This window comes from Gadus macrocephalus, chromosome 10, assembly GCF_031168955.1.
Source record: "Gadus macrocephalus chromosome 10, ASM3116895v1".
Lineage (NCBI taxonomy): Eukaryota > Metazoa > Chordata > Actinopteri > Gadiformes > Gadidae > Gadus > Gadus macrocephalus.
Genome location: NC_082391.1, coordinates 3,715,945 through 3,728,144, shown reverse-complemented (window position 1 = coordinate 3,728,144; position 12,200 = coordinate 3,715,945).

Below are 12,200 nucleotides of genomic sequence, written 5' to 3'. Positions count from 1 at the left end.
AAAGTTATTCTTTGAAATATTTAATAAATCGATGTATTTTATCCATCTAACTTCCTCTCTATTATATTATCTCTATTATACTACATTCGGTGTTATCCTTTCTCCAGCCAACATTCTATTTATTTTTCCGGTTGAAATGTTCCGCTCCTCTGCCCTCGTTTTCTCTCAAATCCTTTCATCATATGTTTGCATTGCATGTCCTGCCAGCACTCTCAAGTGGTCCTCTCTCTCCCTGTCTCGCTCTCTACCTCTGAAAGGTACTGCTTCTTCTCAAGGATGTCCTGGATTTGCTGCAACTCAGTCACCATGGGGACGGTCACCGAGGAAATATTGAGAGGAAGAGAGGCGAGGAAGTGAAGATGCATGCAGCAGAAATAAAGAAGGCAAGAGAGGGACACATTCGAAGACAGATTCTGACACATTTGAGTGTCTGAAAGTCCGAAGCAAAGGTTGCTTGCAGATATACCTTAAAGGGAAAACTATGTTCATGATTGAGCTCTATCAATACATGAAACAATAGGGACATGAATTTTTTAAGATGGATTGATAGTTGGTTACCTCAATAAACCCTGAATTCGTAAGTTGTTCATGTTTGTATGGTTATGACCAGATGATTGGGTACCCTGGTTTGCTGGGTTTGCTGAGTCCTCCTCCAACTGTCAATCATGGCGGGAGTATGCAATGTCCAGGTTCCCCCAGTTTCTGGGCATCGGTCTGGGACAGAATGTGGAATCAGGCACCCTAGCTTGCATCCTCCATGGCCAGCCAGGGTTGACGGGTTATGTGCGATGACCTCCTACTGGAGGTTTTAGTATGTGGAGCAGTCATTACAGTAGAAGGTGGGCAGGGTTCCGAGGCAGCATGCCTTTTGTTTTCTGGAACATTGATCTGGTACACCTTGTGGGGTGTGACATCTGTTTTTCTTGGATGTAGACCTATTCCCCTATGCATTTGAATCTGACGAGTGGATATTTTGACAGCGCGTCTGCAGTCTCCGATGAGACAGATGCACATGAATTTCAAACTTCAAATGGCTCAGTTTATGGCCAAATAATATGGCCTACTTCACACATAAGGAATCAAATAAGGAGTCCTCAAATAAATTTCGGCAAAGAAAATTTAACACTCGTATGATATGCGGTAACTGTGGTTCTATTTAATGATATACTCAATACATTATAAACATTGTTTCTTATCAGTATTGTATGCATTATCGTTATCGACTTGTGTTCCTAATATGCATGTGTCCCCCCGGTAATATACATTGCCATGGACTGTATTATGCATTACGTGTTTTGTTTGCGTGTGTTTAAACAGATGGACGCAAACACGCGTGTCCGCATTCATTAATTATTTTACACATACACACTTCATTCATTCTTTTTAACATTCACTCGCGGTAAAACAATGTTTTCTCACAATCAAATACTCATCAATCCTAAAAGTTATTGGTATGTACACGATGTTGGTGTCAAGAAAATATGTGTTTGCTGTACGGTGTTTGCAGATGCATTGATTTAAAAGTACAACTTATTACCGCTGTATCAGCTGTTCTTTCCCAAATAATTTACCAAGAATGTGTGGCTAGGTAGATGAGAGAAGCAAAGTGTATGCGCGAGGTGCACAAGCAACATTATGCCTGCGCCCTTAAAATAGCATCTGAAGAACGCACCACTGACTTTAAACCAGGCATTTCCTGGTTTGTGGCGCAAGTGGTTTCTGAAACTGCAAAAATAGCACCAGGGAACGTTTGCGCCAGAACACGCCTCCTCCTTTCGCTGAACCCAAGGACAAAGTAAACGATTGCCTCTGTCGGCGAATCTAGATAATATAAATGGCCTTTCCTGTATCTCATCAACATGCCTCGTTGTTAGGGGATGCAGAAGCACCTTATACTCACTAGCCTCCAGTACGATATTAACACCGAGCAACCAGTGGTTGACAAGTTGTCTTAGGATGTTATTATGTCTAATTTCTGAGTCTTTGTAACTGTGGCTGGATCCTCAGTCTAGAGTGTGGTCCTATCGTTAAACTGAGACGGGCAACACTGTCTTACCCCGAAACTGCCGTTAACCATAGTCCATAATCCACATTACATTTTCTCTCAGACCCACCATGTACTTGATTACAACCAACCCAATCCCATGAAGAATAAGACAGGTAACAGTCCTCCAGGTGCTAATCCAAACATACACCCCACACTATTTAGTTAGCACATTTCAAACCCTCTCCTTATCTCCTACTTCCTAGTTCTCAACATGGCCTCCTTGTGGCCTTCTCTTTTCCCAGTTTTCAACATTCAAAAAAGTCTTCACAGGAGGCTTTACTCCTACAGAACCTGCAGATTCACTCTTTTTAAAGGGGTGATTCTTGCTTTTTCAGCTTTTCCCATTGCTGTAGTTCTGTTATTTGACGTATGTATACATGTTTTACATCTCGGGAGGGGGGCCTTAATGCCACATGATACAAAATTGAGCGTTTTTGAAAGACCCTGAGTAAAAGTGAGTTCTTCAAGTTAGAAGGACACAGACAATATCCTGTCTTCTTAGGCCACACTATATTTGGTACTATAATACTATCTCTATTTTAATTGAATAGATTTTCTTATTTAAAGTCTTCCTGGGGATCTAGTCTAAATTGCATAATAACTTTTGATAGGAAACACAGGGGAGAAAATACATATTGTATTTGCTTGGAAAAATTCCAAAACAAATGGGGATTGCTGTTCGAGTAATGTCATACTTTGTTGTTTATACTGCGGGCGGTGGAATCCCAAAATAACTGAAATAGCCAATTGTGCCATTTCACTTCAATATTCACGGTGATGTTCACTGTGATATTAAGGCAATAAACCAATTATAAATTACACACTTCAATTTCACTTCAATATTCACTGTGATGTTCACTGTGATATTAAGACACCTCATAATTAAATATATGTGCGGCATGCCTTTTTAACAAAACAAAAATCATGATTAATACTAATAAATAAGCTTTGGATTTCCATAGCTTTTTTCAGTGCCCCAAAAACGCTTTAACAACTAATTAATTTAAAAGACAAATAAATGCAGACAAATAAACATAATAAGCGACCACTCCCTCAATAACACTCACTGTCTCATAATGAGATGGGATGGAGAAGGGGGAGGGGGTTGTTGGCTTTCGGATAGCATAGCACGACGGGAGCCAAAGGAGGTGAGGTTATGAGGCGTAGTCTGCATTTCAAAGGCACCGCGAAGAAGGGGAGAGAGAACCCAGGGAGGACGGATGTGATCCTGGAGATAGCGAGGTGGGGTGAATTAGTGAGTCAGGGCTGAGAGAGAGACGGGGGGGGGGGGGGGGTTGGGGTTTAAGGAGTAGCTGCCTAGTGGGAGCAGCGTGTTGTCCACCCTTCAGGCAGAACGCCGGGGATAATCAGACTATGGTCTGTTTTTCGGTCAATTAGGCCGATTATTTCTGTCAAGCAGATGAAAATAAGCGAGGTGAAGATGGGTGAGTGTGTGGGAGTGCGAGCACTCATCTCTGCCTCCTCGTTCTGCGCTTTTTATCCTAAACAGGTTCCGATGGCTGCTGGATCACCGGAAAGACAGAGGAGCACTTGTCTCACTCAGCAGGAAACCAACTTTATCAACATAAAGTTAGATAAGGTGTTTTACTTTGGTTCTTTAGTGAAAGTAGAGCTTATGTCCTATTCAATGTCATACATCCACCTAAAGCACAAGAAGAGACTAGAATAGAAACTGGTAGATTAGAGAGGAGACTGTGACGCAGGGGTTCACAGGGTTATTATAGTCTTAAGGTACGCAATGTTGCTGACTCATATTGCAGGATATTACATTTTTAACATGAAATAGAATGCATTCACCTGAGCACTTCAATGCATAACATATATGATGTATTTCCCTAACTTTCAGTAAGCAGCTCATAAATGTGTCTCTTTCATTGTGTAATTTATAGTTTGATGATTTGTTCCGTCAGTTCCTAGCATGTTACCGGGTTCATGGTAAAGTGGAACAGCAGGTCTTACTCTCTGCAACCCTAAAACTGAACAGGGAAATTAAACTGGATCCCCGATGTCCTCGGCGCATTATTTTAGAATTTCATTAACCTCAACGAGGCTCCCCCGTTGGGGTCAAATGCTTTTCACATTCTTTCACATTTGACTTGAGCCACTTTATCAGCTTCAGTCCTGCATAATGTTGATGTTCTTAGTCTGCTGCGGTGTTCTGCGTTAGACCTTGTGTTCGGGCCTAACCAGGCTTTTCTTTCCTCTAGGAATCCCGTCTCATAGCGGTTTCCTTGGTCAACCGTTTTACATTTTTTGAGTTCCATCAAGTCCCACTGGCCTCTCCAGAAGGGTTCAACATGCTCTATTTGTTCACTCGCTGCCCTCTCGTTGGAATTATTTGTCATCAAATAAATGTTATTCCGTCCTCATTATTTTCAGCGCAGTGGTGAACGAGCGGAAATTCTTACCTCTGAAATCATGCGAAGCAACTGACAGAAATACAACGTTTATCGAATTCTGCTCCCCCTGAGGCGATTATGTGAAAAAGTTCCCTTTTGTGAGAGGTGGACAAATCAAATTCAATAACGCTCAGCAAATGGCAAGCCAAAATCATGTGTGCAGGAATGATTCTTTCTTTCTCTCCCTCTGCCTCTCTCTCACCAACGTTTTGTGAAGAAAAAGCACCTTTTAAGATGTGGAACGCCGAAATTGCTAACACTAGGTTTGTGCTTGAGCTGCTCTGACATCGAGTGGAGTCGTTTAATTTCCATATCAAAGAGACTCCGGGAAAATCTGAATCCAAGAGTCGGACGCGTTCTAGCAGCGGCGCAGGCATGTAAAAGAGCAGTGATGGGAAGTGATAAAGAGAGGAGCTGTGATATAGACAGGGTGAACACATACTATGAAAGACCCAGCCAAGGTAAAAGGAAAGAAGGGGGTTCTGGTGAAAAGAGATACATGGTGGTGGGTTACTAATGATCTGTCTCGCACTGCGGAGAGGAAAGTATACCCTCGTTCAAGTCCTTGAATCGCAAAAGGAGAGACTTGTTTTTTTCTTCGTGGCACTAGCCGACAAGCGAAGTCAAGTCCAGACGAAGTGAACTGCGGCTCAGCCCAGAGAGGGGCTTAGCAGGGGGGTGCTGGTCTGGGGGGCTGGGAGGGCTATATGAGGACGGGGAAGGGGGAGGTTTGAATACGGCGGCGGCTACCCGTTTTCTCTCATTTCCTGACACCACGGTGCTGAGCGACGGGGGAATAGCACTTGTGTCAGCTCCCTGCAGTCTTTTGCTCCGTTGCCAAACCAAAGTAGGCTAATCCCGCCGCTGGTATGAGCGGCGTTCGAACCGCCACGTGCAAGAGGCATCGGGCACGAGGTGACTGTTTGAGCCGGGGAGCGCGGCTTGAAGCCTAGGATGAGAGGGTCATAGTCACAAGTCCCCATCTCAGGCAAAGAACGCGTTTTGTTTGGAGGACGCGGACAGCGGGTGACAGGAGCCAAACTGGGGGTCACAGGGTTCTTATGGCTTGCTTCGGCTGACGACAGAACTCCTCTCATCCAATGTTCAAAGTGCTCCGCAAACAAACGCCAATACCAAGTAAATATTCACACCCTTTGGAAGGAACATTTTCAATCATCCTCATCTTCGCCCTTCGTCACCCCTTGCCCAATCCAACCGAATATAGAGGAAATGTGTGTGTCATTTTTTTTTTTTAGAGCACACCCTTGAAGTGTTTCAACTCATCTAATACTCTCAACAGCCGCACCGGATCAGATAATCCGCGGCTGACTTGCAAGTTGTACCGGGGCTTAACAACATAGGAGTGTTCAGGGCAGCCAGCCCAGACCCTGTTATTCTGTATGTGATGAGTAGTAAGAGGCTCAGGGAAGTGAGATGTGGGATTGGTCTGAATTTGGAGGTTCTCCTGCATTAAAAAAAGACACTGAAGCAAGAAATGAAGAATTAGCAAGGCTTCTCATCATGTCGAAAAGGTGCTAGCACACTGCATCAGCAAACACCCAACACCATACTTTTAACTCGGCCCAATTAGCCCAAGCTGATGGGACATGCTGGCCTCACCCCCTACAACCACCATGCTGGTATTTAAGGGGCCTTTCATTGCTGTCCCGGGACATTCCGGGGACAAAGTGGAGGACAACAGAATTTGAAAGAAATGATCGTGTGGCCAAGTACGCTTATCAGTCCTTTGCATCTCTGTTTATCCACGGTCCTGTGGTGCCTCAAGGTCAGCTCTGATATCTCTCTCTGCACTCGACACGATGGTGGGGCTCAGTCATTTAATACTGTGTGGTGATTTAGCTGCCCAAAAGTGACCCAAAATCTATATCAAACTATAAATAACTGCCTAGAGGAATCGATGTTAGACAGTACATTATGTCTTCGGAGAATCTATGCAATGGAAGGTTGAGTGGTGGTACCAACTTCTATTACCTCACAAACATCAGTCTTCAGTGCGTTGTGGCTCAATAATGGAAATGAAAAACGGAAAACAAATCTAGCTAGCTATAAATATTGCTATATATATATATATATATATATAGTGAAAAGGAGAAATATAGTGAAATAAACCCGGTGTGGGCGGGTAAGGAATGACAAGAGACAAAAGAGTGAGTTTAAAACAAAAATGTTGCTTTTGTTTTGGCCAAGAAAAAAACCAGAACGACTTCTCTAGTTATGAGGAATATGGACAACCATGAAGCCAAGCTGGATGCGGTTCAGGGGTTTAGCCAGGCTCTTGCCAGTCACAGGCGCCCTAACAAATGACCACATGTTAGCCCAACCTTCCCCAAGTGTACTGTGTGACCTGTCTACTCTGTCTGCTAATTGGCAGGATTAGCTTGAGGAGCGTCAGCTGGGCAGGTTCCCCAGTGAGTCAAGCTAGCCAGGGCGCTGATTCCATTTTTATGACACCTGTTTTATTGATTTTTTTACAGATGAGTATATTTATTCAACTCACACAAGTTTAACATAAGTTCTAAACCGATGGCGGCATTGAATGGTTTTAAAATAATATTAAAAATATTTTTGGTGACACAAAGATGTGGATGGTGTACACCTACCTTACCTTTACCTTCTGTAATTTCCTGTAAAGGATTATTAAAGGATCTATCTATCTATCTATCTATCTATCTATCTATCTATCTATCTATCTATCTATCTATCTATCTATCTATCTATCTATCTATCTATCTATCTATCTATCTATCTATCTATCTATCTATCTATCTATCTATCTATCTATCTATATATCTACCTTACCTTGTGCAAAATGTGAACTATCTATGAAGAAACCATTTAGTTTCAGGGCCACAGAGGCATTCATCTTGTTTTTTCTAGTTTTAGTTTTCGTCAGGATTTTTCATGAACTAATAAAAAGTGTTTTTCAACTAGTTCACTGAGTGCACAATATTGTATAAAAGAAGAGTACCGGGTATATGTTTTCAAGGATAGAAGGTCGGTCTCTGATTGATAACTGTCAATAAAGGCTGTTGCAGTCAAATCATAGACTTAGGAGAATGAATGATGAAAAGTCATAATCCTGGCGATTTGCAGGCAATTTACACCGTGTTGCCTTAGTGTTGTATGCTTTTGAAACCTCATTGAACACCAATGAGTCTTGTTGTTGTATCCATGTCTGAATGTCATATTTTAATTTCACTGCACTACAGATACCTAATAATATAGTAATATGGATTTAGTTCCAAGTTTGTCATTTTTTTATTAGCCATGTCAATAAACTTGCCTGTACAGCTGAGAACCGTGGACGCTTCTACTATTCTTTTACCCTAAATATAAATATTACACACAATCGTGTATCAATGCCAAAATGACCTAAGAAAATACAATGGCGGGAATCTTTAGGGCATTCTTGCTGTCAAATCGTTTTAAATTCACTGTTGTGTGACGGAAAGTCCTCTAATTCCAGAAGGGTAGCTAGGAGCAAATTTGTAAAACATGAGCGATGCGATGTTGGAAGGCTCAATGATGTCTGCTGTATCCCCCCCTGACGTTCTAACACTAACATGCAAGGGAGACTCTGCTGTCTGGACGCAATAACTAACAAACATTCAAGAACAAGCTGACTTAACTATCCACACCTAGAGGTGGTGTTATGAAGTGCTGTTAGAGGGCTCCAGACAAACTCAACCCATAGACATCGTTCAGGGAGGCATACTCATATGCGGCAACACAAAAGCACACACACACACTCTGCCTTCCCAGCGAATAGTATAATTGTATCTAAGTTATGGTATGTGTGTAGGAGGAGTTAGGATGGTTTGAACAGTGTGCATGCTCAGCACACTGTCCTCCTGATGAAATGAAGTTTTAAAAATGCATTAGGCTTAATGAAAAAAAAGAGAGCAAGAAATGAGATTCAGCATAATAAAACTTGGGCCGATCAACTCGCTACGACCGTTCAACTGGCATATTGGCTTCAGAGATGTGAAACATCAATATGCTCACGCCATGCCAGTATTCAGCTTCGGTATGCTGCTTTAATGGACAATTGAGGCAGTTCATTCTATTTTGGTTGTTGTCTAAAGTTTCACAAGGCTAAGTGCCAGGGGTCTGTAATGTTTTCATAGGATTGGCTGAAATGTTTTTCCAGCTGGCAGACACGCATCACTTCCTGTCTGCAAATCATGGCATTTGGCTGCATTTTACATTATTGTTCATTAAGAATAAGTTGTGATTTAAATTAAACTTTTTCAACAAATTTAGGATGATGGGTTCAAGTGAAAACATGTTTTGGTTTTGATTAAATGTTTATTTTCCATGACCTCACTTATGCTCTTTTATAAGCATTCAAAAACAGTATTTGTATGCTCAGCTCAGTGCCTCAACATAAAGAAGCTGCTTCTTAAATAAGTGGAACATTTTAACAAGGGACCCTGGTCAACACAGATATGTTTTTTTCAGCACCTTTCACGGATTGGCCCCAGGCTTTTAACTAAGTAGACGGAGCGCATGTAGCACCAAAGCACAACTGTGGCATTTCTCACTCCACTAATGAGAAATAGGTTATTTCTACACAATCTGCTTTGTTTATATAATGAGACAAGATGCCGGTACGCACGCAAAAACACACACACACACACACACACACACACACACACACACACACACACACACACACACACACACACACACACACACACACACGCACAAGGGAAATTACTTTGCACAATCGTATTCAGCAAGAGTTTCTTATTATGCATAGCCACGGGCTAAAATAATGCATATATTTCTGTTCAACCTATGCAGCAGGCCAGGTTGCACACAGCTTGTCAAAATGGTTATGAAGATGCCTACTCTCTCTCCAAACATGGCTGACCCTTTAAGTTGTTTCCTGCTTGAGACAAACGTGAAATCGAATGGGCAGGGTTCGGTTAAAGGTTCAGTTTGCCGCTCCCCCTGGGTCTGGGTTTGAAATTGGTTATGGGCCATGGGATCACCGCGAGAGGAGCTTCCTCTGCCTCTGCCTCCTAGATTTAGCATAGAGCTACAGATGGCAGGTGTGTCATTATAAACCCCCTGTAACACTCAGGTCTGCGCCAGTGCAAACCAAGCTGAGTGATCAAATGTGATGGAGGTTGAGTGACTAGCATCAAATTGAATAGTAAAGACCATATGCCTCTCGAAACAACAGGTTCACTAGCTGGATTTACTCTTTAAATGTCTTGAAAGAAGTGTAAGTTGTATGCTACTCCACAACGCATGTTTCACTTTAAATGCTTTCTGTTGCATCTGCCCTTAGGTACAGATTCAAATATTAACATGTTAATAGGAAATTGAGGACAATAAATAATGCTGGATCCAGTGATCTGATGAATTTATAAAGGCAGGGATTAAAATGTCGGAATTTTTAAAGAACCCTTATTAGCTACTATTACTAAATTAAAAAATCCTATTGATTTACCAGTTCTTCTCATTCTTCTATAGTGTGATAGCAATGCAGTTTTGTATTAATGTGTTCCTGCCAGCATCGTAAACTGATTTTCTTCTTTCTGATCCAGTGGTTGCATGCCAGGTCAGCTAATTTGCAATTAGAGTACATGAGTGCTATTTAATTCATATTTTTGGGGGATGTTCAATGGCTTTGAAACACAGCCATTAACTCTCCATTGATAGTGAAGAAGATAAGCACAGCTGTTTGATAAACTAGCTGAATTAATGGGCCTTAAAACTACACCTTTCTATAATGTATTCCAAGACCGCAACCTGCAAGTGATGTATAATTACTTTTAAATTGACCTTGTAAAGCTTTGATACAAATTATTATGTGGCGTCTGATATTGTCTATTAGGGTTTGCTGAGCTCTGAAAGGCAGGCAGGGGTCAACAAGGCGCTTGCATACAGAGAACAGACAGAGATAAAGCAGGGCGTTTTGGCAGCTTCAAAGAGGGAAGTCAGGCCTCCAATCCCACACAGACGGGACCTTTGCTGGCTAACATGCGTGTTTGGATGCAGTGGTGTTCAGCCAATGATATTTCAATGCCCCCCTTAACAAACGTGAATACTAAGAGGTTAATTAATAATGAAACTGGATAGATGATATTGCGCCCAGTGTGGATAGACACACTCAACAGCATAAACTCAAACCCTGATGCCATGGTTTGTCTCATTATGGCCTGTTATATTCCGAGATATTCAATTTGCTCTGAATATCTGATGTGAAGGCACGCATGTTAAACAGCCAATTCACCCCTCAAGTCAATGTAATCTATGCATTGTATAGATTATACCAAACTGTGTCCGGTTCTCTCTCTCTATATATATATATATATATACCTAAGCACATCGATGTCGTGTGACAGAAATCTGAGGTCAATTTCACAGCGATCGGTTTCACAAATAAATAGTGTAATTTATAAAATACAATTCCCCCTGAATAAAATAAATAAAGAGATAACTCATTTGTTTCCCTTTATTATTGCTATTGTTGTACTTTTGTGATTTTCTCATTCCCAATTTGAACCATTATATCATCGTGACGTGCTGTTTCGGTTTCCTCTCTAACTAAAGAATAAGAACTCATTTTACAAAAATTAATGTTGTCGTTTGCTTTTCATTGTTTCTTTGTTGTAAATTGTGGAGGGCAACATGTTAATCAATGGTGTTAAGAAATATTATTTTTATTTGTCAATCATCATCATTGTTATGTTTTCTTTTCTCTGAGGCATTCAGTTCAGTGAATACTGCTTATATCCAGGGCCGTATCCAACAATGCAGGCACCCATGCTTTTATTCTTATTTTCTTTCCTTTCCACACCTTCCCTGCCAGTTTGTCTAAGATTTTTTTTCCACCTAATATGTATGAACATGTATATACTGACATACTTTTTATATCTCATCCATTTATCCTTTTTGCATTATCTATCTCACCTCACTCTTCTCTTTTATTTTCTCGATGTTTTTTCTCACTCTTCTTTCACTGAATCAGCACTCACGCGCACGCACGCACGCACGCACGCACTCACGCACGCACGCACACACACACACACACACACACACAGACGCCAGCAGACACACACACACACACACACAAACACACACACAGACGCCAGCAGACACACACACACAACCAAACACAAAAGCAATGTAGATGGATGCTTCCCCTTATGAGAAAGGCTTCCTGCAGGCTGGGTGGGCCGGGGACACGCTCCCCACGGGACGCTGATATGCAATTGACATGCAGATCTAGAAAGCGGTGGGGTAATGAGTGTGAGACCATGAGAGAACCAATGCAGGGATACGTAGAAAAAAATGGAATTAGCGACAGGGAGATGTATGGAGCAAAATAAAATGGCCTCCAAACAAAATGAATTGCCACTTTAAACCTTTATATTTTCCGCGGAGCTGTGTAAGGTTTTTTGCATCGCAGAAAGAGGGACACCACGCCGGCAGGTATTCAGCGCTGCAGAACCCTGGCCTCCACCTCACACAGTATGCACGTCATCGGGAGCCGAAGTTTAGCGTGTTCTTTTCAAAGATGAGACTTCAGTTGAGTTGACCGCTTATGCCCAATTAAGGTCGTTAAGGAAATGTATCAATGAGGAAAATCACTTTTGCTATTATCGTCAATCCATATGCACTGCCGTGCTCATTGGTATATGCTTATATGCTTTTCCTCACTGTCGTTCTCCGGGGTGTTAGTTTTTATTTTATTT